Source organism: Lichenostomus cassidix, chromosome 28 (genome assembly GCF_008360975.1).
Source record: "Lichenostomus cassidix isolate B80296 chromosome 28, HeHo_3.0, whole genome shotgun sequence".
Classification (NCBI taxonomy): Eukaryota; Metazoa; Chordata; class Aves; order Passeriformes; family Meliphagidae; genus Lichenostomus; species Lichenostomus cassidix.
This window is the reverse complement of record NC_139508.1, coordinates 2,289,101-2,314,372: the sequence shown is the minus strand read 5'-3', so window position 1 is coordinate 2,314,372 and position 25,272 is coordinate 2,289,101. Positions and strand designations below refer to the sequence as shown.

General features: G+C 49.1%; 1 protein-coding gene across 1 annotated transcript in view; it reads right to left on the bottom strand.

Moving 5' to 3' along the window:
• Positions 1–23,036, bottom strand: part of LOC146426150 (transcriptional repressor p66-alpha-like) — a 51,787-nt gene extending 28,751 nt beyond the window's left edge. The window contains exons 1-2 of the mRNA XM_085040746.1: positions 22,915–23,036; positions 5,962–6,013 (exon numbers count right to left, since the gene is read on the bottom strand). The gene's annotated coding sequence lies outside the window, so the exon portion shown is untranslated. The remainder of the gene's footprint in view (positions 1–5,961; positions 6,014–22,914) is intronic.
• Between the last annotated feature and the right edge of the window lie 2,236 nt (positions 23,037–25,272).

Below are 25,272 nucleotides of genomic sequence, written 5' to 3'. Positions count from 1 at the left end.
CCCTCCCTGATCCCACCGGGATTTATCCCGATTTTCTGGGCCGGGAATTCCCTGGGATTTCCCGGGAAATTCCCAGGAATTTCTGGGATTTGGGATTCCCTGGGATCTCTCTGTTTCCTGGGATTTCCTCTCTGTTCCCATGAGGATCTATCCCGATTTTCCTGAACCTTCAGGAGTAATTTCTGGGCTGGGAATTCCCTGGAATTTCAGGGATTTATCCTGATTTTCTGGGTTGGGAATTCCTTGGGATTGTCGGGAAATTCCCTGAAATTCCCTGGAAATTCTCTGGGATTTCTCTCCTTCCCGGAATTCCCGGCTGGAGTTTTCCCATGGGATTTATCCCAATTTTCCGGGTTAGGAATTCCCTGAAGTTCCTGGGAAACTCCCTGGAATTCCCGGGATTCCCTCCCTGATCCCATTGGGATTTATCCTGATTTTCTGGGCTGGGAATTCCCTGAGATTCCCTGGAATTTCCCACAATTCCCAGGATTTCCAGTTCTCCGCATCCCAAATCCAGCGGGAATTCTCCCAGTGATGCTCCAGCTCTGGGAAAAGTGGGAAAAATTGGGAAAAACCAGGAAAAAATGGGAAAAAAGGAGAAAAATCGGGAAAAAACCAGGAAAAACCAGGAAAAAATGGGAAAAGACCCAGGAAAAAATGGGGAAAAACCAGGAGAAAAAACAGGAAAAAAAACAGAGAAAACCAGGAAAGGAAAATCCCAAAATTCTGTGGGAGTTGAAGGGAAAATGGGGAAAAAAATCCATGGAGGAATTCCTGGGATTTCTGTCAAATTCCAGGCGAATTTTTTACAGGAAATTTGGAATTTTGGGAAGAACTTCCTGAGTTTTGTGGGAATTTCCAAGGAATTTTCAGGTTTAATGGGAAAATGGTATTAAAGCCACAAAAATTCCTTTAAAAATCCAAATTTTCCACTTTTTCCAATAGGAATTATTCCCGAATTAATCCCAAATTATTCCAAAATTATTCCAAAATTATTCCCAAATTATTCCCAATTGGAATATTCAGGAAGAAATTTCAGGGAATTTTGGGAATGAACTCCAGGAGCAAAATTCCCAACTTTCCCTGGAATTTCCAGGCTCATCCTCATTCATTAATTAATCAATCATCAATTAATGATAAATTAATTATTAAGAATTATTTTTCCATAGGTTTCTTTTTCCCCTAAATTCCTCCTTTAAGGAGGAGAATTCCAAGTTTTTTGGGTTGGGAATGATTTTAAATATTCCCAAATGAGTTTAAAATTCACGAATAAATTTGAATATTAATGAGATAAATTGAATATTCATCAATTAATTTGAATATTAATGAGGCAGATCAGAATCTGCTCTTTCCCAATGAAATTCCTCCTGGAATTCGAAGCCAAAATTCCATCCTGGAATATTCCCAAATTCCCAGCTGGAAAATTCCAAGGAATTCCCAGGAATTCTCCCAGAGAAAAGCGGGAAAAACACCACGAGGAGGAAATCCCACGAATTTTGTTATTTATCCATTGAAATTCCCGATTTTATTTTTTTTAAGAGGAATTTGAGGATTAAATTCCATTTTTTATGGATTTTTAAATGGATTTTTTATGGATTTTTATGGATTTGTAAATGGATTTTTTATGGATTTTTAATGGATTTTTAAATGGATTTTTATGGATTTTTAATGGATTTTTATGGAATTCCCAGAGCTGGGAAAGCTCCCCAGAAATCCCAGAATTCCCAAATTTTTCCCAACATTCCCAGAGCTCCAAACCCTCCGGATTAGGGAATTTCTCACAATCCCATTCCTTTTTCCTGAGAATTCCTCTGGAATTCCAATTCCCGGAATTCCAATTCCTGAGAATTCTGGAACTGGAGAATCCCAGGAAAATCCATTCCCTTTTCCAGGAAAATCCATTCCCTTTTCCCAGGAATTCTGGAGCTGGAAGATTCCAGAAAAATCCTTTTTCTCTCCCAGGACAATTCCATTCCCTCTCCATTTCCCGGGAATTTGGGAGCAGAAGGATTCCAGGATAATCCCATCCATTTCTTGGGAATTCTGGAGCTGCAAAAATCCCAGAAGAATCCTTTTTCTCTCCCAGGACAATCCTGATCCTTTTCCAGGACAATCCCACCCATTTCTCGGGAATTCCGGAGCTGGAAGATCCCAGGAGAATCCCTTTTTCCTCCCTTTTCCAGGAATTCTGCAGCTGGAGAATTCCAGGACAATCCCAGCCTTTTCCCAGGAATTCTGGAGCTGGGAGATCCCAAGGAAAATCCATTTCCTTTTCCAGCTGGGAATGCTAAGCTGGAGAATTCCAGGACAATCCATTCTGTTTTCCAGGACAATCCCAGGGATTCCGGAGCTGGAGGATTCCAGGAGAATCCCTTTTTGTCTCCCTTTTCTGGGAATTCTGGAGCTGGAAGATTCCAGGACAATCCTGTCCCCTCTCCCTTTTCCAGGAATTCCAGGAAAACTGGAGGATTCCAGGACAATCCCAGCCTTTTCCCAGGACAATCCCACCAATTTCTCGGGAATTCCGGAGCTGGAAGATTCCAGAGGAATCCCTTTTGTCTCTCAGGACAATTCCATTCCCTCTCCATTTTCCGGGAATTCTGGAGCTGAAGGATTCCAGGACAATCCCAGCCTTTTTCCAGGACAATCCCATCCATTTCTTGGGAATTCTGGAGCTGGAAAATCCCAGGAGAATCCTTTTTGTCTCCCTTTTCTGGGATTTCTGGAGCTGAAAAATCCCAGGACAATCCTGATCCTTTTCCAGGACAATCGTGTCCCTCTCCCTTTTCCAGGAATTCCAGGAAAGCTGGAGGATTCCAGGACATTCCCATCAATTTCTCGGGAATTCCAGAGCTGGAAGGATCCCAGGACAATCCCATCCCATTCCCATCCCTTTCCCAGGAATTCCGGAGCTGGAAAATCTCCAGACAATCCCTTTCCTCTCCCTTTTCCAGGACAATCCCATCAATTTCTCGGGAATTCCGGAGCTGGGAGATCCCAGTCCCATCCCTTTCCTGGGAATGTCAGAGCCACAGGATTCCAGGACAATCCCAGCCTTTTTCCAGGAATTCCAGAGCTGGGAGATCCCAGGACAATCCCATCCCAATCCCATTCCTGTCCAGTTTCTGGGAATTCTAGACAATCCCAGGACAATCCATTCCCTTTTCCAGGACAATCCCATCAATTCCTCGGGAATTCTGGAGCTGGAGGATCCCATTCCCATCCCTTTCCCAGGAATTCTGGCCAATCCCAGTCTTTTTCCAGGAATTCTGCAGCTGGGAGATCCCATCCCATTCCCATCCCATTCCCAATCCCAATCCCATTCCCATTCCCATTCCAATCCCATTCCTCTCCAGTTCCTGGGAATTCGGGACAATCCCATCCATTTCTCGGGAATTCCGGAGCTGGGAGATCCCAGGATAATCCATTCCCATCCCAATCCCATTCCCATTCCCAATCCCGGGAATTCCGGCCAATCCCGGATCTCAGCCTCAGCCAGGTGGGATTGAGGGAAATCCTGGAATTCCTGCTGGGAATGCTGGGGGGAGGGAGAGACACAGGTGAGAGCTGCATAGGTGAGACTTGGACGGGTGAGACCTGAACAGGTGAGATCTGTACAGGTGACATCTGTACAGGTGAGAGCTGAGAGAGGTGAGACCTAAACAGGTAAGAACTGAAACAGATGAGATCTGCACAGGTGAGACTGAGACAGGTGAGAACTGACACAGGTGAGATCTGACACAGGTGAGATCTGCACAGGTGAGAACTGCACAGGTGAGAACTGCACAGGTGAGACCTGACACAGGTGAGATCTGCACAGGTGAGACCTGACACAGGTGAGATTTAAACAGGTGAGATCTGCACAGGTGAGGGGAAAGAGAACTGCACAGGTGAGGAGAAAAGCTGGACAGGTGAGACCTGCCCAGGTGAGAACTGACCCAGGTAAGGACTGACCCAGGTGAGAACCTATACAGGTGAGACCTGCACAGGTGAGAAACTGCACAGGACAGGTGAGACTCACCCAGCTGAGGTGAGCAGTGACACAGGTGAGAGAGGCCCAGGTGAGGGGAGAAGCTGCCCAGGTGAGAACTGACCCAGGTGAGAACTGACCCAGGTGACAGTGACATGGGGGAGAAGCTGCACAGGTGAGGGGAGAGCCGACAGAGAGAAGAGCCTGGGCAGGTGAGAGCTGCACAGGTGAGGACTGCACAGGTGAGAGTGACCCAGGTGAGAACCGATACAGGTGAGACTGGCACAGGTGAGACCCACACAGGTGAGAGTGGCACAGGTGAGGGAAGCACCTGCCCAGGGGAGCACAGGACAGGTGAGACCTGCACAGGTGAGGGAGAACTGACAAGGGCCAGAGCTGCACAGGTGACAGCGGCACAGGTGAGACTCACACAGGTGACAGTGGCACAGGTGAGACCAGCACAGGTGAGACTCATAGAGCTGACAGTGGCACAGGTGAGAACTGCACAGGTGAGGGAAGCACCTGCCCAGGGGAGCACAGGACAGGTGAGACCTGCAAGGGACAGGTGAGACCTGACCCAGGTGAGAACCTACAGAGGTGAGACCGCACAGGTGAGACCTGCATGACACACCTGAGACTGACCCAGGTGAGATCTGCACAGGTGAGACTGACCCAGGTGAGACTGACCCAGGTGAGAACCTGCATGACACACTTGAGACTGACCCAGGTGAGACCAACACAGGTGAGACCTGCCTGGGGCACAGGGGGCTCTGCACAGGTGAGCAGCTGCACAGGTGAGGGAGAACTGACAAGGGCCAGAGCTGCACAGGTGAGAGAACTGCACAGGTGAGAAGTGCAGAGCACAGGTGAGAACTGCACAGGTGAGACCTGCACAGGTGAGAGAACTGCACAGGTGAGACCTGCACAGGTGAGAGAACTGCACAGGTGAGAGACCTGCACAGGTGAGAGAACTGCACAGGTGAGAGAACTCCACAGGACAGGTGACACCTGAACAGGTGAGACTTGGACAGGTGAGAGCAACACAGGTGAGAAGTGCCCCAGGTGAGCACCTGCAATGCTGAGAACCTGTAGAGGTGAGAGAAGACTGACCCAGGGGAGAGTTGGGCAGGTGAGGAGAGAACCTGGACAGGGCAGGTGAGAGAACTGCACAGGTGATACCTGCACAGGTGAGACTTGGATAGGTGAGACTGAAACAGGTGAGAGCTGCACAGGTGAGAGAACTGCACAGGTGAGACCTAAACAGGTAAGACCTGCATAGGTGAGATCTGCACAGGTGAGAACTGCCCAGGTGAGACTTGGACAGGTGAGAAGTGCCCAGGTGAGCTCAGCGCTCCAAACCCCAAATAACTCCAAATCCCAAATCAACCCCAAATCCCAAAATCCCAAATCCCAAAAACTCCAGATCCCGAATTCCAAATCTCAAATAACTCCAAAATCCCAAATCCCAAATCAATTCCAAATCCTGAATCCCAAACCTCAAATGCAAAAATCCCAAATCCGAGACTCCAAATCCTGAATTCCAAATCTCAAACTCCAAATCCCAAAATCCAAAATCCCAAATAATCCCAAACCCAAAATCTCAAATAATCCCAAACCCAAAATCTCAAATCCCAAACCCCAAATGCAAAAATCCCAAATCCAAACCCCAAATCCCAAACTCAAAATCCAAAATCTCAAACTCCAAATCCCAAAATCCAAAATCCCAAATAATCCCTAACCCCAAACCCCAAATCCTGAATTCCAAATTCCAAATCCCAAATCCCAAATAATCCCAAATCCCAAATCCCAAATCTCCTCCTCGGCAATCAGGTTTTGGGATTTTTTGGGATCCCAAAGGAACTTTGGGGTTTTTTTGGGAAAGGAGTTTCTCCCCAGCTTCTTCCGGGATGGAATTCCATCCTCCTCCACTCCCAAATCCCATGAAATCCCATGGAATTTTGGGGGAAATCCCGGGAATTTGGAGCTCCTACCTGTCAGGGAAGGTCATGGGGTCCCTCGGGGGTCCAACCGGAGCTGAGGATCCTGCGGGGAGAGAGAGGATCAGAATTCCTGAAATTATCCCAAATTAAATCCTGGAATTATCCCAAACAAAATCCTGAAATTATTCCAAATTATCCCACATGAAATCCTGGAATTATCCCAAATGAATTCCTGGATTTATCCCAAATGAATTCCCGGAATTATCCCAAGTTATTCCACATGAAATCCTGGAATTATCCCAAATTATCCCAAATGAATTCCTGGAATTATCCCAAATTTTTCCAAATGAAATCCTGGAATTATCCCAAATGAAATCCTGGAATTATCCCGAATTATCCCAAATGAAATCCTGGAATTAAACCCAAGTGAAATCTCAGAATTATCCCGAATTATTCCACATGAAATCCTGGAATTATCCCAAATGAATTCCTGGAATTATCCCAAAATATCCCAAATTAAATTCTAGAATTATCCCAAATTATTCCCAATGAGATCCTGGAATTATCCTGAATTACCCCAAATGAAATCCTGGAATTATCCTGAATTATATCCTGGATTTATCCCAAATGAAGTTGTGGAATTATCCCAAATTTTCCCAAATGAATTCCTGGAATTACCCTGAATTATCCTAAATGAATTCCCAGAATTATCCCAAATTATCCCACATGAAATCCCAGAATTATCCTGAATTATCCCAAATTAAATGCTGGAGTTATCCCAAATTATTCCCAATGAATTCCTGGAATTATCCTGAATTATCCTAAACGAAATATTGGAATGAAACCCAAGTGAACTCTCAGAATTATCCCAAATTATCCCAAATGAAATCCTGGAATTATCACAAATTATCCTACATGAAATCCTGGAAATATCCCAAATGAATTCCTGGAATTATCCCAAATTATTCCCAATGAAATCCCAGAATTATCCTGAATTATTACAAATGAAATCCTGGAATTAAACCCAAGTGAAATCCCAGAATTATCCCAAATTATCCCACATGAAATCCTGGAATTATCCTGAATTATCCTAAATTAAATTCTGGATTTATCCCAAATGAAATCCTGGAATTATCCCGAATTATCCCAAATGAAATCCTGGAATTAAACCCAAGTGAAATCTCAGAATTATCCCAAATTATTCCACATGAAATCCTGGAATTAACCCAAATGAATTCCTGGAATTATCCCAAATTATCCCCAATGAGATCCTGGAATTATCCCACATGAAATACTGGAATTATCCTGAATTATCCCAAATTAAATGCTGGAGTTATCCCAAATTAAATGCTGGAGTTATCCCAAATTATTCCCAATGAAATCCTGGAATTATTCCAAAATATTCCATATTAAATCCCGGAATTATCCCAAATGAATTCCTGGAATTATCCCAAATTATTCCAAATAAAATCTTGGAATTATCCCCAATTATCCCAAATTAAATGCTAGAGTTATCCCAAATTATTCCCAATGAATTCCTGGAATTATCCCAAAATATCCCACATGAAATCCTGGAATTAATTATTCCAAATTATCCCCAATGAAATCCTGAAATTATCCCGAATTATCCCAAATTAAATCCTGGAATTATCCTGAATTATCCCAGAATATCCCAAATCTCAGATCTTGGGGCAAAGAGGAGGAAATTCCCGCTGGGATTTTGGGAAAGGAGATTTTGGGATTTTATTCCTCATTTTTTAGGGTTTTATGGAAGTTTCAGGGAGGAGTTGAGTCTTTCCTGATTCCATCCAGAGTGACATTGCTGGGATTTCCCAAGGAGGAGAAAACTGGGATTGATCCCAAATTTATCCTGGATTTATCCATGATTTATCCTGAATTTATCCCAAATTTATCCTGAATTTATCCTGAATTTATCCTAAATTTATCCTGAATTTATCCAGAATTTATCCTGAATTTATCCCAAATTTATCCCGAATTTATCCATGATTGATCCCAAATTTATCCTGGATTTATCCTGAATTTATCCCAAATTTATCCATGATTGATCCCAAATTTATCCTGGATTTATCTCAAATTTATCCTGAATTTATCCCAAATTTATTCTGAATTTATCCCAAATTTATCCATTATTGATCCTGAATTTATCCCAAATTCATCCCAAATTAATCCTGAATTTATCCATGATTTATCCCAAATTTATCCCGAATTTATCCATGATTGATCCCAAATTTATCCCGGATTTATCCAGGAATTCATTCCCAAGCCCCAATTCCCGGCGGGAAATTCCCTGGAATCAAATCCTCGGGAAAGAACTGGGAAAAGCAGGAATTCCATGGAAAACTCCACTCTGGAGGGAATGGAAAAGCAGGAATTCCATGGAAAAACATGGGAAAAAAAGGGAAAAAGCTCCAACTCCGGAATGGGAAATTCCTCCCAGGATTCCTCCACGGAATTCCCGGCAAAGCCGCGGGATGGAAGCGAATCCTGGGAATGGGGAATTCCCGAATTCCTGGGATTTTCTGGGAATTCTGAGGCACATTTCCATCCCTGATCCCGGAATTCCGAGCTGGTGGGAATTTCCCGTTCCACAGTCGGAGCTTTTCCAGGTTTTCTTTGGGAAGAGCTCAGAGCCGAAGCTGGGCTGATCCCGAGGGAATCCCACAGGGATTGGGTTTGCTGAGCCATTCCCCAATTCCTGAGACATTCCCAATTTCCCATGCCATTCCCGAATTCCTGAGAATTCCCGAATTTCTGAATCATTCCCGAATTCCTGAGAATTCCCAAATTTCTGAATCATTCCCGAATTCCCGATCCATTCCCAAATTTCTGCTCCATTCCTGAATTCCTGAGCTGTTCCCAAATTCCTGAATAATTCCCAAATTCCTGAGAATTCCCGAATTTCTGAATCATTCCCAAATTTCTGAATAATTCCCAAATTCCCAAGCCATTCTGGAATTCCCATGCCATTCCTGAATTCCCGCTCCATTCCCAAATTTCTGAGCCATTCCGGAATTTCCGCTCCATTCATGAACTTCTGCTCCATTCCCGAATTCCTGAGCCATTCCCAAATTTCTGCTCCATTCCCGAATTCCTGAATCATTCCTGAATTCCTGAGCAGTTCCCAAATTCCCGAGCCATTCCCAAATTTCCATGCCATTCCCGAATTTCTGAGCCATTCCGGAATTTCTGCTCCATTCCTGAATTCCCATGGCAATCCAGAATTTCTGAGCCATTCCAGAATTCCCACCCCACTCCCGAATTTCTGCTCCATTCCCAAATTTCTGCTCCATTCCCGAATTCCTGAATCATTCCTGAATTCCTGAGCAGTTCCCAAATTCCCGAGCCATTCCCAAATTTCCACGCCATTCCGGAATTTCTGCTCCATTCCGGAATTTCTGCTCCATTCCCGAATTTCTGCTCCATTCCCGAATTCCTGAGCCATTCCCGAATTTCTGCTCCATTCCCGAATTTCTGTTCCATTCCCACTGATCCACAGCAATTCCCAAATTCCCAAAAGCCTCTCCATTCCACTTCCTGTCTCTCTCCAGCTGCTGCTGCCAGGCAGGAGGGAAAAATCCCAAATCCCAACAAACAGCTGGAATTGGAGCTGAGAGATCCCAAATCCCAATAAACAGCTGGAATTGGGGCTGGGCAATCCCAATTCCCAATAAACAGCTGGAATTGGGGCTGAGAGATCCCAATTGGGGCTGGGAAATCCCAAATCCCAGCAGCTGGAATTAGGGCTGGGAGATCCCAAATCCCAACAAACAGCTGGAATTGGGGCTGAGAGATCCCAAATCCCAAATCCCAACAAACAGCTGGAATTGGGGCTGAGAAATCCCAAATCCCAACAAACAGCTGGAACTGGAGCCGCTGCGCTGGGATTTGGGATAAGCAGGAATTTTGGGATATCGCTGAGGAATTCCAGCCGGGAATTCTCCCAGAGCTCAGGAAACCACAAACAGAACTCCAGAAATCCTCCTGGCAAACAGGCTGGAGATGCTCGAAGTGAGAATTCCAACCTCAACCGGCTGCCTTCGCTCGGAGCTGTTCCCGGCTGGAATTCTCTGTGGGATTCCCGATAATTCCTGTTAATTCCCGGTGATTCCTGCTTCCTCCCGGTGTTTCCCGGTGATTCCCGTTAATTCCCTTTAATTCCCGGTTGTTTCCCGGTGATTCCTGCTTCCTCCCGGTGGTTCCCGGTTCCTCCCGTTAACTCCCAGTGATTCTCGGTGATTCCCAGTGTTTCCCGGTTCTTCCCGGTATTTCCCGGTTGTTTCCCGGTCCCTCCCGGTGTTTCCCGGTCCCTCCCGGTGTTTCCCGGTCCCTCCCGGTATTTCCCGGTTAATTCCCGGTCCCTCCCGGTGTTTCCCGGTCCCTCCCGGTGTTCCCCGGTCCCTCCCGGTCCCTCCCGGTGGCGGCAGCAGTCCCGGCGCTGGCTCAGCTCTGCCCGGGCAGCAGGAAGGGCGGAGAGACTCTTATTGTGACACGGGCAGAGCCAGAGGCCAGCGACACCGGGGGGACAGCGGGGGGACAGCGGGAGGGACACGGAAACACCGGGGGGACAGCAGGGGGACACGGAAATCCCGGGGGGACACGGAAATCCCGGGGGGACAGCGGGGGACACGGGGCTCGGCCAGCGGGGACTAACCGGACACGGCGCGGGTGACCGGAAGGGGTGACCGGAGGGTCCTCGTGTCGCCCGAGTGGCCAAAGTGACACCGAGCGGGGGGGAGGGAGCGGGAGGGGGAGGAGGAGAGAGGGAGAGAGAGGAGGAGGAGGAGGAGGAAGAGAGAGAGGAGGGAGAGGAGGAAGAGAAAGGAGGAGGAAGAGCAGGAGGAAGAGGAGGAGAGAGGAGGAAGAGCAGGAGGAGGGAGAGGAGGAAGAGTAAGAGAGAAGAGGAGGAGGAGGAGAGATATCAGGAGGAGGAGGGAGAGGAGGAAGAGGAGAAGGAGGAGGAAGAGCAGGAGGAAGAGGAGGAAGAGCAGGAAGAAGAGGAAGAGCACAGGAAGAGCAGAAGGAGGGAGAGGAGGAGGAGAGAAGAGGAAGAGAGAAGAGGAGGAGGAGGAGGAGGAGGAGGAAGAGCAGGAAGGCCGACAAGAGGGAGGAAGAGGAGGAGGAGGAGGATGATGAGGAGGAGGAAGAGGGAGGAAGAGAGAGGAGGAAGAGCAGGAAGAGCAGGACAGAGGAAGAAGAGAGAGGAGGAAGAGTAAGAGAGGAGGAAGAGCAGGAAGGCAGCCAAGAGGGAGGAAGAGGAGGAGGAGGGCCGGAGAGGAAGAGGATGATGATGAGGAGGAGGAAGAGGAAGCGGCCCGGCTCCGAGCTGCACCAACTTTCCCAAACAAACGGCGAACAAAAGCCGGCGGCGCTCGGCGGGCGGCGAACTTCGGGGTTCCCGGGAGCCCCGCTCCATCCCCGGTTTATCTCCCCGGTTTATCCCGGTCCATATCCCGGTTTATCCCGCTCCATCCCGGCTGTCCCTCCGGCCGCAGCTCCTCCCCTGCCCGCCGCGCTGCCGGGACTTTGCTCTCCGCCGGGCCGGACCGGAACTCGCCGGCAGCTCTCCTCACCCCCGGCCGCTCCTCCCGCCCCGCTATCGGGATCTCTCCCGTTCCGTTCCCGTTCCGTTCCGTTCCGTCCCGTTCCCGGCCCGCTCCGCACACAATGCGCCCCGCAGAACTTTTCCTCGCCAACTCACTCCGCCGCCTCCTCCCCGCCGCATCCGAGCGCCGCCACCTCCCCGCTGTGCCCCGGCTGTCCCCCGGCCGTCCCCGGGCTGTCTCCTGGCTGTCCCCTCGGTGTCCCCGGCTGTCGCCGCCGCCCGGGCAGCCCGGCGCTCCGAGCGCTCCGCCGTGCCGAGTCGCGCTGCTCACACATGGAGTCGCGGCGGCGGCGCCGAGCATGCGCGGGGCGGGGCGAGCCGAGCGGGGCTGGCGCTGGGGACACGGCGGGACGGGCCGGGGACGGAGGCGGGGAGAGCTGCGGACGGAAGCGGGAGGATATCGCGATAAAGGCGCGACAGAGCGGCGATAAAGCGGGACTGACCCGGGACAGAGCCGAGCCCCGCCGAGCCGCTTCCGGCCAGGGCAGCGCAGCAGGTTTGTGTCGCGAGCCGCCATTGGCCGCAGCGGTGGCGCGGGCGATGAGAGGAGGATCGCCATTGGCTGGGGCGGCGGGGCGGGGGGCGCGCGGGACGCGGGGTGGGGAGAGGAGCACGTGGGGAGAGAGAGGGGACAGGAGAGAGGGACAGAGGGGACAGCAGGGGACAGTGAGAGGACAGTGAGGGGGAGAGCGAGGGGAGAGAGGGACAGAGGGGACAGGGAGGGACAGAGGGGACAGCAGGGGTGAATAAAGCGAGGGGACAGCGTGGGGATAGAGGGGACAATGAGGGGGACAGTGAGGGACAGGGAGGGACAGCAGGGGAGAGCGGAGAGAGAGGGGACAGCAGGGGACAGCAGGGGACAGAGGGGACAGGGAAGGACAGCAGGGGAGAGCGGAGAGAGAGGGGACAGCAGGGGACAGTGTGGGGATAGAGGGGACAGCAGGGGACAGTGAGGGGATAGAGGGGACAGGAGGGGAGAGCGGAGAGCGACGGGACAGCAGGGGACAGGGAGGGACAGTGAGGGGACAGTGAGGGGGAGAGCGAGGGGAGAGAGGGAACAGTGTGGGGGACAAGGAAGGACAGCAGGGGTGAATACCGCGAGGGGACAGTGTGGGGATAGAGGGGACAGTGAGGGGGACAGTGAGGGACAGTGTGGGGGAGAGCGAGGGGAGAGAGGGGACAGCAGGGGACAGTGTGGGACAGTGAGGGGATAGAGGGGACAGCAGGGGACAGTGAGGGGATAGAGGAGACAGCAGGGGTGAATACAGCGAGGGGACAGTGAGGGACAGCAGGGGATAGAGGGGACAGTGAGGGACAGCAGGGGACAGTGAGGGGATAGAGGGGACAGGGAGGGACAGTGAGGGGACAGCGTGGGGACAGTGAGGGGACAGTGTGCGACAGTGAGGGACAGCGAGGGGTGAATACAGCGAGGGACAGTGTGGGACAGTGGGGGAGGACAGTGGGGATAGAACGGGGACAGAGCGGGGACAGAACCGGGACACAGGGGATAGAGTGAGGGAACAGAGCAGGACTAGAACCGGGACAGAGGGGACAATCCCGGGACAAAGGGGACACTCCCGGGACAGAGGGGACAATCCCGGGACAGAGGGGACAACCCCAGGACACTCCCGGGACAGAGGGGACAACCCCAGGACACTCCCGGGACAGAGGGGACACTCCCGGGACAGAGGGGACAATCCCGGGACACTGGCAGTGCCGCAGCCCCGCGGGGTTACCGGAGCAGGCAGAGAACGGGGAGAGCAGCGGAGAGAGGCCGGGGCGGGGCTGATCCCAAACCATCCCTGATCCCAAAAAATCCCCGATCCCAAACCATCCCTGATCCCAAATAATCTCCGATCCCAAATAATCCTCATTCCCAAAACAATCCCCGATCCCAAACCATCTCCGATCCCACACAATCCCTGTTCTCAAATAATCCTCCGATCCCAAAACATCCTCATTCCCAAAACATCCCTGATCCCAAATAATTCTTCTTCCCAAAAAATCCCCGATCCCAAACCATCCCTTTTTTCAAACCATTCCTGATCCTAAATAATCTCCGATTCCAAACAATCCCCAATCCCATAAAATCCCTGATCCCAAAACATTCCCGATCCCAAAAAATCCTCATTCCCAAAACATCCCTGATCCCAAATAATCCTCATTCCCAAACAATCCCCGATCCCAAAACACTCCTGTTCCCAAAACATCCCTGATCCCAAATAATTCTTCTTCCCAAAACATCCCTGTTCCCAAAAAATCCCCAATCCCAAACCATCCCTGTTCCCAAAACACCCCTGTTCTCAAATAATCCTTTTTCCTGAATAATCTCTGATCCCAAACAATTCCCAATCCCAAACCATCCCTGATCCCAAACAATCCCTGATCCTAAATAATCTCCAATCCCAAATAATGTCAATCCCAAACCATCCCCGATCCCAAACCATCCCCGCAGCCATGGCACCCCGAGAATTCCAAATCCTCCTGGCGAATTCCCCCAAATCCCAGAGAATTCCCAATCCCAAAACCCTGTGGGATTCTCCCCAAATCTCACTAAATTCTCCCCAAATTCTGACAAATTTCCCCCAAATCCCAGAGAATTCCCGATCCCAAAACCCTGTGGGATTCTCCCCAAATCTCACGGAATTCCCGATCCCAAAATCCTGGCAAATTTCCCCCAAATCCCGGAGAATTCCCCCTAAATCTGGAGAATTTCCCCCAAATCTCATGGAATTCTCCCCAAATCCTGGCAAATTTTCCCCCAAATCCCAGAGGATTCCCGATCCCAAAATCCTGTGGAACTTTCCCCAAATCTCATGGAATTCTCCCCAAATCCCAGAGAATTTCCCCCAAAATCCCAGAGAATTTTCCCCCAAATCTGGTGGAATTTTCCCCAAATCTCATGGAATTCTCCCCCAAATTCTGACAAATTTCCCCCAAAACCTGGAGAATTCTCCCTAAATCCCAAAGGATTCTCCCTAAATCCTGGCAAATTTCCCCCCAAATCCCAGAGAATTCCCGATCCCAAAACCTTATGGGATTTTCCCCAAATCTCATGGAATTCTCCCCAAATCCCAGAGAATTTTCCCTAAAATCCCACAGAATTCTCCCCAAATTCTGACAAATTCTCCCCAAATCCTGGAGAATTTTCCCCAAAATCTCACGGAATTCTCCCCAAATCCCACAAATTTCCCCCAAATCCGAATTCCCAGATCCAGGGAAAAGAGTTTTCCATGGAATTTTAGGAGGAATTGCAGGAATTTCACTGAAAATTCGGGAATTCACTTATTTCCGAGGAAATTGAGAGCAGCAGGAATTCGGGGCTGCATTATTAATTATTATTAATTATTAATTATTATTAGTTATTATTATTATTAATTATTAATTATTATTCCCAACCCAATCCCAATTTTTTTTCCCTCATTTTCCTTTCAAGATAAAAATCCAACCTTAAAAAAAAAACCCAAATTCCAGGATTTTTTACATCGGAAAAGCTTTAAATCCACTTTTTTTGGGAATTTTGGGATGGAATTCTGGGAATTTTAGGATTTCAGGATGGAATTCCAGTGGGTTTTGGGATGTTGGGATGGAATTTTGGGGGTTTTTGGGGATTTCAGGATGGAATTCCAAGTTTTTTGGGGACTTTTGGGATGGAATTTTGGGTTTTTTGGGGAATTTTGGGATGGAATTTTGGGGGATTTTGGGGAATTTTGGGTTTTTTGGGGATATCAGGATGGAATTTGTGGGTTTTTTGGGGATTTCGGGATGGAATTTTGGGGTTTTTTGGGGATTTCAGAAGTTTGGGATGAACTTGACCTTAAAGAAAAATGGGAAAAAATCCCTCTGGATGTGATTGGGAGATGATTTCTTTGGGAATGACCAGAATTCCAGAGATTTCCCCAAATTCCTGGGAATTCTATTCCTCGGGAATGAATCCAGCAATGGTGGAAAATTGGGATTTTTGGGGAAAAATTGGGATTTTTGAGGAAAAATTGGGATTTTTGGGGAAAATCCTTTGGAATCAACAATTCCGTGGGAATTGTGGGAATTCCAGAATCCCAAAAAAAGCCACAAAAATGAGATAAAAATGGAATTTTTGGGCTGAAAGTTAAAAAAGGGATTTAGGGAAGGAGCAGCCTGGAATCTTTTGGGATGAAATTCCCAATTTTCTCCTGGAGAAAATCCAAGATTTCTCCGAATTCCACCCAAAAAAAATTGATTTTTCCCAGAAAAACCCAAGAGGGCAAAGCTCAGCCTGGTTGGAATTTCACCCAAAACATTCCCCAATAAAAATCAAATTCGGGATTCATTTCCAGCTGGAATTCCAGGAAAAAAGTGGGAAAACTCCGGAAAATTCCCATGGGATTGGAATTTGAGGGAATTTCAGCTCCAAATCCCATTTTTCCATCAAAATATTCCCAAAATTCCAAACTCTCCAGCATTGTTTTCCCCTTTTTTCCCTATTTTTTCCTATTTTTCTCTATTTTTCCCTCTTTTCTATTTTTCCCCTTTTTCCCTATTTTTGCCTATTTTCCCCCTTTTTTTCCTATTTTTCTCCCTTTTCCCCATTTCCCCCTTTTTTCCCCTTTTTTTCCCTATTTTTTCCTATTATTTTTCCCCTTTTTTCCTATTTTTTCCCATTATTTTTCCCCTTTTTTTCCTATTTTTTCCCATTATTTTCCCCTTTTTTTCCTATTTTTTCCCATTATTTTTCCCCTTTTTTCCTATTTTCTTCCTATTTTTTCCCTTTTTTTCCTATTTTTTCCCCTTTTTTTGAGATCAAAACCCCAAAAAATCAGTAATTTTCCCCCTTTTTTTCTGGGATTTTCTGGGAAAATTCCAGAATAACTCAGGAAATTCCTTTTTTTTTTTTTTCCCAGCCTGGAATTCTACCAGAATTTCATCAAAATGTGAATTTTTTTAATGATAAATTTTATTTTTTCTGCTTTTTCTCTCCTGGATTTTTTTTTTTTTTTTGTGGATTGAAAAAATCTTGGAATTGTGAATTTCCACATCCACAGCCTGGAATTCCTGGAAAAATGTGAAATAGGAACTCAAGGATTGGGAATTTTGGGAATTTTTGGGGAATTTTTTTTGAATTTTGGGGAATTTTTCGCACTCAGGGAAGAGAAAACCCCAAAAACTCCCTAAAAATCTGATTTTTTTCTCGATTTTCCAGCACTTTGGGATGGAAAATCCCAATTTCTCAGCATGAAAAAAACTTTTAAAAATCCCAATTTTCCTCCAAATTTTCCTCAGGGATTTTCCTGTTTGGGAATTTCAGGAATTTATCCCAAAAATTTGGATTTCAAAGCCGAATTTCCTTTCAAACTGAAAGAATTCTGAATTTTTTTTTCCACAGGATTTGCTTTTTATCTCCCAGAAAATCTCAGGAATTCCTAATTAATTAATCCTAATTAATCCTAATTAATTGTTAATATTCAGCTCCAAACTGAACCTGGAAAATCCCAAATCCAGGAGAATTCATCCCAAAAATCCCAAATAATTCCTTTTTTCATCATTAAAATCCAATTTTTAATCAAAATTCCAATAAAATCCAACCAGGATTATCCTAAAAAATCACCTGGAATTTTTTATTAATTCCTTATTTTTATAATTTTCTGGTTTTCCCAAAGATTGTGAATTTTCTCCATTTATTCCAAGTTTTATTCCCATTTTTCCTGCTGGGAATAAATTAATTTTCCTCATTAAAATCCAATTTTAATCAAAATTCCGGGAAAACCCAACCAGGATTATCCTAAAAAAATTCCCTTTTTTTCCCTGGAATATCCAGGAATTCCTTCCAAAGTGGATTTTGGGAATTTTTTTTGGGATTCCCACCAGGAAATGGGAATTTCCAGGGATTTCTGAGATTCCCAAACTTTTGAAAAATTCCTTTTTTTTTTTGCTCCAAACCTCTCCTGGGAAATATTTTGGAAATATTTTGGGAATATTTTGGGAATTTCCCTTGGGACTGCTGAAAAAAAAGTGGGAAAAGTGGGAATTTTGGGATGGAATTCCCAGAAAAAGATGGATTTTGGGATGGAATTCCCAAAAAAAGTGGAATTTTGGGATGGAATTCCCAGAAAAACTGGAATTTTGGGATGGAATTCCTAAAAAAGTGGAATTTTGGGATGGAATTCCCACAAAAAGATGGATTTTGGGATGGAATTCCCAGAAAAAGTGGAATTTTGGGGTGGAATTCCCAAAGAAGTGAGAATTTTGGGATGGAATTCCCAGAAAAAGTGGGATTTTGGGATGGAATTCCCAAAAAAAGATGGAAAGAAAAAAACCAGGGAATGGATTGGAAGTGGAAAAAAAATGGGAATTTGGGAGGAATTTTGGGATGGAATTTGGATAAACCCAAATTTGGGATGTTTTTCCCTCCAAAATTCCAGCATTTTCCCCTCTAAATTCCTGATTGGAAGTGGAAAAAATGGGAATTTGGGAGGAATTTTGGGAAGGAATTCCTGGCTGGGAAAAACTTTAGGGAAAAATCTTCAGGAATTCTGTGAGGAATTCCCACCCAGGCAACATCCCCATGGAAATTCCAGGGAAAAAAATGGGAATTTCCTATGGAAAACCCCAAATTTCCTGGTTTTTTGGGATATTCCACCTAAAAAAATGGGAATTCTCCATGAAAATCCCTCTTTTCCTGCTGAATTCCCTGGTTTTTTGGGATATTCCAGCAAAAAAAAAGGGAATTCTCCATGAAAACTCCATAATTCCCTTTTTTAAAAAATATTCCAGGGAAAAAAATGGGAATTCCCTGTGAAAAACTCTATTTTCCTGCTGGATTTCCTGGTTTTTTTGGACATTCCAGCTAAAAAAATGGGAATATCCTACGGAAAACCCCAAATTCCCCTTTTTTTTGGGATATTCCAGCCAAAAATTGGGAATTCCCAATAAAAATTCCTCTTTTCCTGCTGAATTCCTCCAGGATTTTGGGAATCAATCCCTAAATTTTCCCAGGATTTTGGGATTTCCAGGAGCACAAAATGGGATTTTTTCAGGATTTATTCCCAGATTTTGGATTTATCCTCAAACTCTTCCCAAAAATTCCTTTTTTTCCTCACCTTTTTTGAGGAAAAAAACCCAAAATCCTAATTTTTAAACCCAATTTCCTGCTAAATCTCTGATTTTCCTCTCCTAAAATCCCTAAAAAATTGAAATATTCCAAGATTTTCTTGGAATTTCTCACTGCTCTGGGCTCAGCAAGCTGCAATTCCCAAGTTTTTCAGGAGTTTTAGTTCCAAAAAAGTCTTTTTCTTCCTGAAGTTTAAGGAAAAATGAAGTTTTTTTTCCAAATTGGAGAATTTCCATCCTTGCAATCCCTAAATTTTGCCAACCAGCCTCCCTGAAATTGGGAATTTTGGAGGAAAAATTGGGAATTTTCACCAAAGTTTGGAGGAAAAAAGGGAGAAGAGGAATGAAAGAGAAGGAAAAGGGAGAGAAATAGAGGGAAATGGGGAATTAATTGGATTTTTGGGGAAAAAAACTGGATTTTGGGGAAAAAAACTTGGATTTTGGGGGAAAAAACTTGGATTTTGGGGGAGAAAAACTGGATTTTTGGGGGAAAAAACCTGGATTTTGGAGGGAAAAAAATGGATTTTAGGGGGAAAAACTGGATTTGGGGGGAAAAAACTGGATTTTTGGGGGTAAAAAAGAGGATTTTGGGGGAAAAAACTTGGATTTTGGGAGAAAAAACCTGGATTTTGGGAACAGTCCAGAGGGTTTCACTCCAAACCCTCGAATTTTCCAATAAAATCTCAAGTTTTTTCCAACAGAATCTCAGATTTTTGGGACAAAATCTCACATTTTACCCCAAAATCTCGGATTTTCCAATAGATTTTCCCGGAGTTTTCCAGCTTTTCCCCCCAAAATCCTCAGGTTTTCCCCCAAAATTTGGATTTTTCCAGCAAGCTCTCAGTTTATCCTGTGGCCTCTGGGGAATTCCAGTGGGTTTGCATTTTCCCTGGAAGTCCTAAGCTTTTCCCAAATCTTCAGTTTTTCCCCCAAACTTCTCAGCTTTTCTCTAAAACCTCAGTTTTCCCAAACTCTCAGCTTTCCGAAATGTTCAGTTTTTCCCCCAAACCCTCAGATTTTCCCTGGAAATCTCAATTTTTTCCCCAAACCCTCAGTTTTTCTCTAAATCCTCAGTTTTCCCCAAACTCCTCAGCTTTTCCCAAATCCTCAGCTTTCCGAAATGTTCAGTTTTTCCCCCAAACCCTCAGATTTTCCCTGGAAATCTCAATTTTTTTCCCAAACTCTCAGCTTTTCTCTGAAACCTCAGTTTTACCCCCAAATCCTCAGCTTTTTCCCAAATCCTCAGCTTTTCCCAAACTCTCAGCTTTTCCCAAACTCTCAGCTTTTCCCAAACTCTCAGCTTTTCTCTAAAACCTCAGTTTTACCCCCAAATCCTCAGCTTTTTCCCAAATCCTCAGATTTTCCCCCAAATCCTCAGCTTTTCCCAAATCTTCAGTTTTTCCCCCAAAACTCTCAGCTTTTCCCCAAATCCTCAGCTTTCCGAAATGTTCAGTTTTTCCCCCAAACCTTCAGATTTTCCCTGGAAATCTCAGCTTTTTCCCAAACTCTCAGCTTTTCCCCAAACTCCCAGCTTTTCCCAAATCTTCAGTTTTTCCCCCAAACTCTCAGCTTTACCAAACTCTCGGCTTTTCTTTAAATCCTCAGCTTTTCCCCACAATCCTCAGCTTTTCCAAATCCTCATCTTTTTCCCAAACCCTCATCTTTTTTCTCAATGTCTCCAAATCCTGTTTATCCCCAAGTCCTCAGTTTTTCCCCCAAACTCCTCAGCTTCCCCAACTCATCATCTTTTCCTCAAATCCTGTTTTTCCCCCAAACTCCTCACCTTCTCCAAACCCTCAGTTCATCCCCAAACCCTCAGCTTTTCCCCTAATCCTCATCTCTCCCAACTCCTCATCTTTTCCCCAAATCCTCAATTTTTATCCCTCAAACCCTCAAACTCCTCAGCTTTTCCCCCAAATCCTGCTTATCCCCAAACCCCTCAGTTCATCCCCCAAACTCTCATCTTTCCCAACTCCTCAGTTTTTCCCCAACCCCTCAGCTTCCCCAAATCCTCAGTTCATCCCCTAATCCCCGGTTTATCCCCCAAACTCCTCAGCTTTTCCTCAAACCCCTCAGCTTTTCCTCAAACCCTTCAGCTTTTCCCCTAAACTCTCATCTTTCCCAAACCCTCAGTTTATCCCCAAACCCCTCAGTTTATCCCAAAATCCTCATCTTTCCCAAACCCCTCAGTTTCATCCCCAAACCCTCATCTTTCCCAACTCCTCAACTTCTCCAAATTCTATTTATCCCCAAATCCTCAGTTTTTCCCCAAAACCCTCATCTCTCCCAACTCCTCATCTTTTCTTTTCCCTCAGTTAAACTGAGGGAGTAAACTGAGGGAGTAAACTCCTCAGTTTAACCCCAAACTCCTCAGTTTAACCCCAAACCCTCATCTTTCACAAAACCTCAGTTTCTCCTCTCAAATCCTCACCTTTCCCATCATCTTTCTCAACTCCTCATCTTCCCCAAACCCTCAGTTTTTCCCCCAAACCCTTATCTTTCCCTGAGCTTCCCCAAATCCTCAGTTTATCCTCAAACCCCTCACCTTTTCCCCTAAACTCTCATATTTCCCAAATCCTCAGTTTATCCCCCAAACTCTCGTCTTTCCCAACCCCTCAGCTTTTCCTCAAATCTTCAGTTTTTCCCCCAAACCCTTATCCTTCCCCTCATCGTTCCCAAATAATCTTTTCCCCAAACCCTCAACTTTTCCCCTAAACTCCCATCTTTCCCAACCCCTCATCTCTCCCCCGAACCCCTCAGTTCTTCCCCCAAAACCCTCATTTTTCCGAACTCCTCATCTTTCCCCCAAACCCCTCATTTTATCCTCAAAACCTTCATCTTTCCCAACTCCTCATCTTTTCTCCAACCCCTCAGCATTTGCCCCAAATCCTCAGTTTATCCCCAAACTCCTCAGTTCATCCTCAAACCCCTCATCTTTCCCAAACACTCAGTTTATCCCCAAACTCCTCAGCTCTTCCCCAAACACTCAGTTTATCCTCAAAACCCTCACCTCTCCCCCAAACCCCTCAGCTTTTCCCCAAAACCCTCATCTCTCCCAACCTCATCTTTTCCCCAAACCCCTCAGTTTATCCCCGAACTCCTCAGTTCATCCTCAAAACCCTCATCTTTTCTCCAACCCCTCAGCATTTCCCCCAAATCCTCAGTTTATCCCCAAACCTCTCAGGTCATCCTCAAACCCCTCGGTTCTTCCCCCCAAACCCCTCATCTCTCCCCCAAACCCCTCAGTTTTTCCCCAAACCCCTCAGCTTTTCCCCAAACCCCTCAGCTTTTCCCCAAACCCCTCAGCTTTTCCCCAAACCCCTCAGCCCTCAAACCCCAGCTTTCCCAAATCCTCATCTCTCCCCAAACTCCCTCAGTTTTCTCAAACCTCTCAGTTCATCCCCAAACTCCTCATCTTTTTCCCCAACTCCTCATCTTTTCCCCCAACCCCTCACCTCATCCTCAAACCCCTCACCTTCTCCAACCCGCTTTTCCCCCAGTTTTTCCCCAACTCCTCACCTTTCCCCTCACTCTCTCCCCGCTCTCTCTCTCTCCCCTCACAGCCTTTCCCCGCCCCGAGCCCAAACTTTATCCCGCTTGCCGGAGCGCCGCTCTGCTCTGCCTCTCTCAGTCTCTCCCTCAGTCTCTCTCCCCTCACGATCCCCTCAGGCCCTGCCGCCGGCCCGCCGGCCCTGTGGTGGCCCTGGTGGCCCCGTGGTGGCCCTGGTGGCCCCGGAGGTGGCCCGTCCCCTCCCCCACTCCCCTCCCCCGCCTTCCCAAGGCTGTGGCACCAATAATCCGCCTTTGCTGACATGCTCTGGTGGCTGTGCCTATCGGGCAACTCCCAGGATGCACTCCCGCTCCTCCCTGGCACCCCCTCAGCCGTGCCCACCCTCCCCTCGGACTTCCCAACCTTCGCTTCTTTTTTTCTCTTTTTTTTTTTTTCGCTTTTTTTTTTTTTTTTATTACGGTTCTCCTCCCCCCCTCGCTGGCGGCCCGCCGCACTTTCCGCCCCCCCGGAGCAGCCCGCTCTCGGCTCCCCTCACGGCTGCGGGCTCTGCGCCGCTCACCCCAGTTCCCCTCAGCGCTCCCCGCTCGCCATGGCCGCCTTTCCCGCCCCCGCTTTCCCCTCACGGCCGGGCCCCCCCCACCCCCCTGGCCCCTCGCACTCCTCCCGCTCCTCCCTCCCCTCCGCCGCCCCGAGCGCCCCTCGGGGCAAGGGGGGACGAGTGAGGGGGTGTCCCCGATCCCCGTGCCCGCGCCGCGGGGATGGCCGGGCCGCGGGTGTCACTCACTGTCCGGAGCCCCCTCAGAGCCGCCTCCTCCTCCTCCTCAGCGGGGCCCGGCCCGGACTGGGGCCGTGGGGGGAGGGGAGGCGGCTCCCTCAGGTGGCCACTGACAGGAGGGGGGGGCGGGGGGGGCTGCGCGCGCAGGGAGACCCGCCCCCCCCTCGCCCTCCGCCCCGCCCGGCCTCTCCCCTCCCCTCTCCCTGCCCTCCCTCTCCCCTCCCTCCCCTTCGCCCCTTCCCCTCCGCTGTCCTCCCCGCCGCCATCGCGCCCCCCGGGGACCCCCCCCGTTGCCAGGCAGATTTGGGACACCCTCGCGCCCGGCCACGCCCCCTGCCCAGGCCTGGGGCGCCGCGTTGGGTGGGTTTTTTTTTAAGCTTCAAACTAATGATTGACGGCCGCGCCGCCCAATGGGAAGCTGGGTTGACCGGCTCGTAGCCAATCAACGAGGAGAGCCGGTTTTAGCCCCACCTCCCGTAGTAAGCGGTGAGGGAAAGAGGCGCGGCCTGGTTTTGATTGACGGGCGCATTAACCAATCAGCGCCGCGCCCCCGTGGTGCGCGCTTCGCCCCTGCTGTGAAGGGACAAAAAGGCGTGGTTTACATTTGATTGACGGATGTTCCATCCAATAGAACGCCGCGAGCGGGCAGAGTCAGCCAATAGGAACGCTGCCCGCGGGTCGTGGGCGGGGCAGGGCGGCGCGGCGCGGCCGGCATGGCTCCTCCCGGCGGGTCCCCCCGCGGCCGAGCGGCGCTCGCTCCTGCCGGGGCCGGCTGAGGTGATGCGCTGCCCGCGGGGAGGAGCCGCCGCTCCAGCCGCCCTTATCCGCCCGCGCAGGCCGCGCTGGGGCCGCAGATAGGGGGGGCCGGCGGCAGGAAGCGGGGGGAGGCACCGGAGCCCGGCCGAGCCGGTTCTGAGGGCGGGGCTGCGGCCGGGGCAGAGCTGCGGGTGCTGAGGGGAAACTGCCCCGGGGAGCCGCGGGAGCGAGCGGGAGCGAGCGGGAGCCATCGGGAGCGGGGCTGGGCCTGGGGCGGCTCGGCCGGGAGCGGCGGCAGGGCTGGGAGCCAGGGCAGGGCCGGGAGTGAGGGGCTGGGCCCGGTGCCGGTACCGGGAACAGGGCAGGGAGCCGCGGAGAGGGGCTGGGCCCGGTACCGGGAACAGGGGCAGAGCCGGGATGAGGGGCTGGGCCCGGTGCCGGTACCGGGAGCAGATCCCGAAGCACAGGGCGGGCCGGGACAGGAGCAGAGCCCGGGCTGGGGAGAAGGAGAGTTGATCCCGATCCCATCCCGGGCCGGTTCCGCAGCAGCTCCGGCCGGTACCGGCAGCAGGGGCCAGGCAGGCAACAGGGGATGAGGTCCCGGTCCGGTTCGGTCCCGGAGCAGTCCGGCCGGTACCGGCAGCAGGGGATGAGGTCCCGCTCCGCTCCTGGAACAGCTCCGGTCGCTGGCGGTACCGGGAGCAGATCCCGAGGGTTGGTCCCGGTGCTGATCCGGTCCCGCAGCAGCTCCGGCCGGTACCGGGGGCACGGATAAGGTCTCGGAGCAGCTCCGGTCGGTACCGGTACCAGGGGCAGGCCCCGGACCCGCGGGATCAGCCGGGCGCTGGGGCTGAAATCCCGGCCCGGGTCGGTCCCGCAGCAGCTCCAGTCAGTGCCGATACCGGTACCGGGAATAGGGCCGGGAGCAGGGGATGAGGTCCCGGTCCGGTGCCGGTACCGCGAGCAGATGCTGGGGTGGGGATAAGGAGCGTTGGTCCCGGTGTTGATCCGGTCCCGGAGCAGCTCCGGTCGGTACCGGGGGCAGGAAGTGAATCCCGTTGCGGTACCGGGACAGATCCCGATCCTGGTGCCGGTCCCGGTCCCGGAGGATGAGGAGATGCCGGTGCCGATGGATCAGCTCCCGGTGCCGGTTCGGCTCCTCCCCGGCCGGTGCGATGTGCTCAGCGCTGCCCGCTCCGGCCCGGCCGAGCCCCGTGCGGTCAGTGCCGCTGGAATGTCACCGTCGGGAGCATTCCCGAAAGGAATTAACCCTTCGGAGCATTCCCGAAAGGAATTAACCCTCGGCATCATTCCAATTGGGATTTAACCCTTGGGATCATTCCCGAAAAGATTTAACCTGTGGGATGATTACAACTGGGATTTAACCCTCGGGATCATTCCCGAAAGGAATTAACCCTTCGGAGCATTCCCATTGGGATTTCACCCTTCGGATCATTCCCGAAAGGATTTAACCCTCGGGAGCATTCCTGAAAGGATTTAACATTTGGGATCATTCCCATTGGGATTTAACCCTTAGAATCCCAGGATGGGATCAGCCGAACCCACTAGGATCATTCCCAAGGGGATTTAACATTTGGGATCATTCCCGAA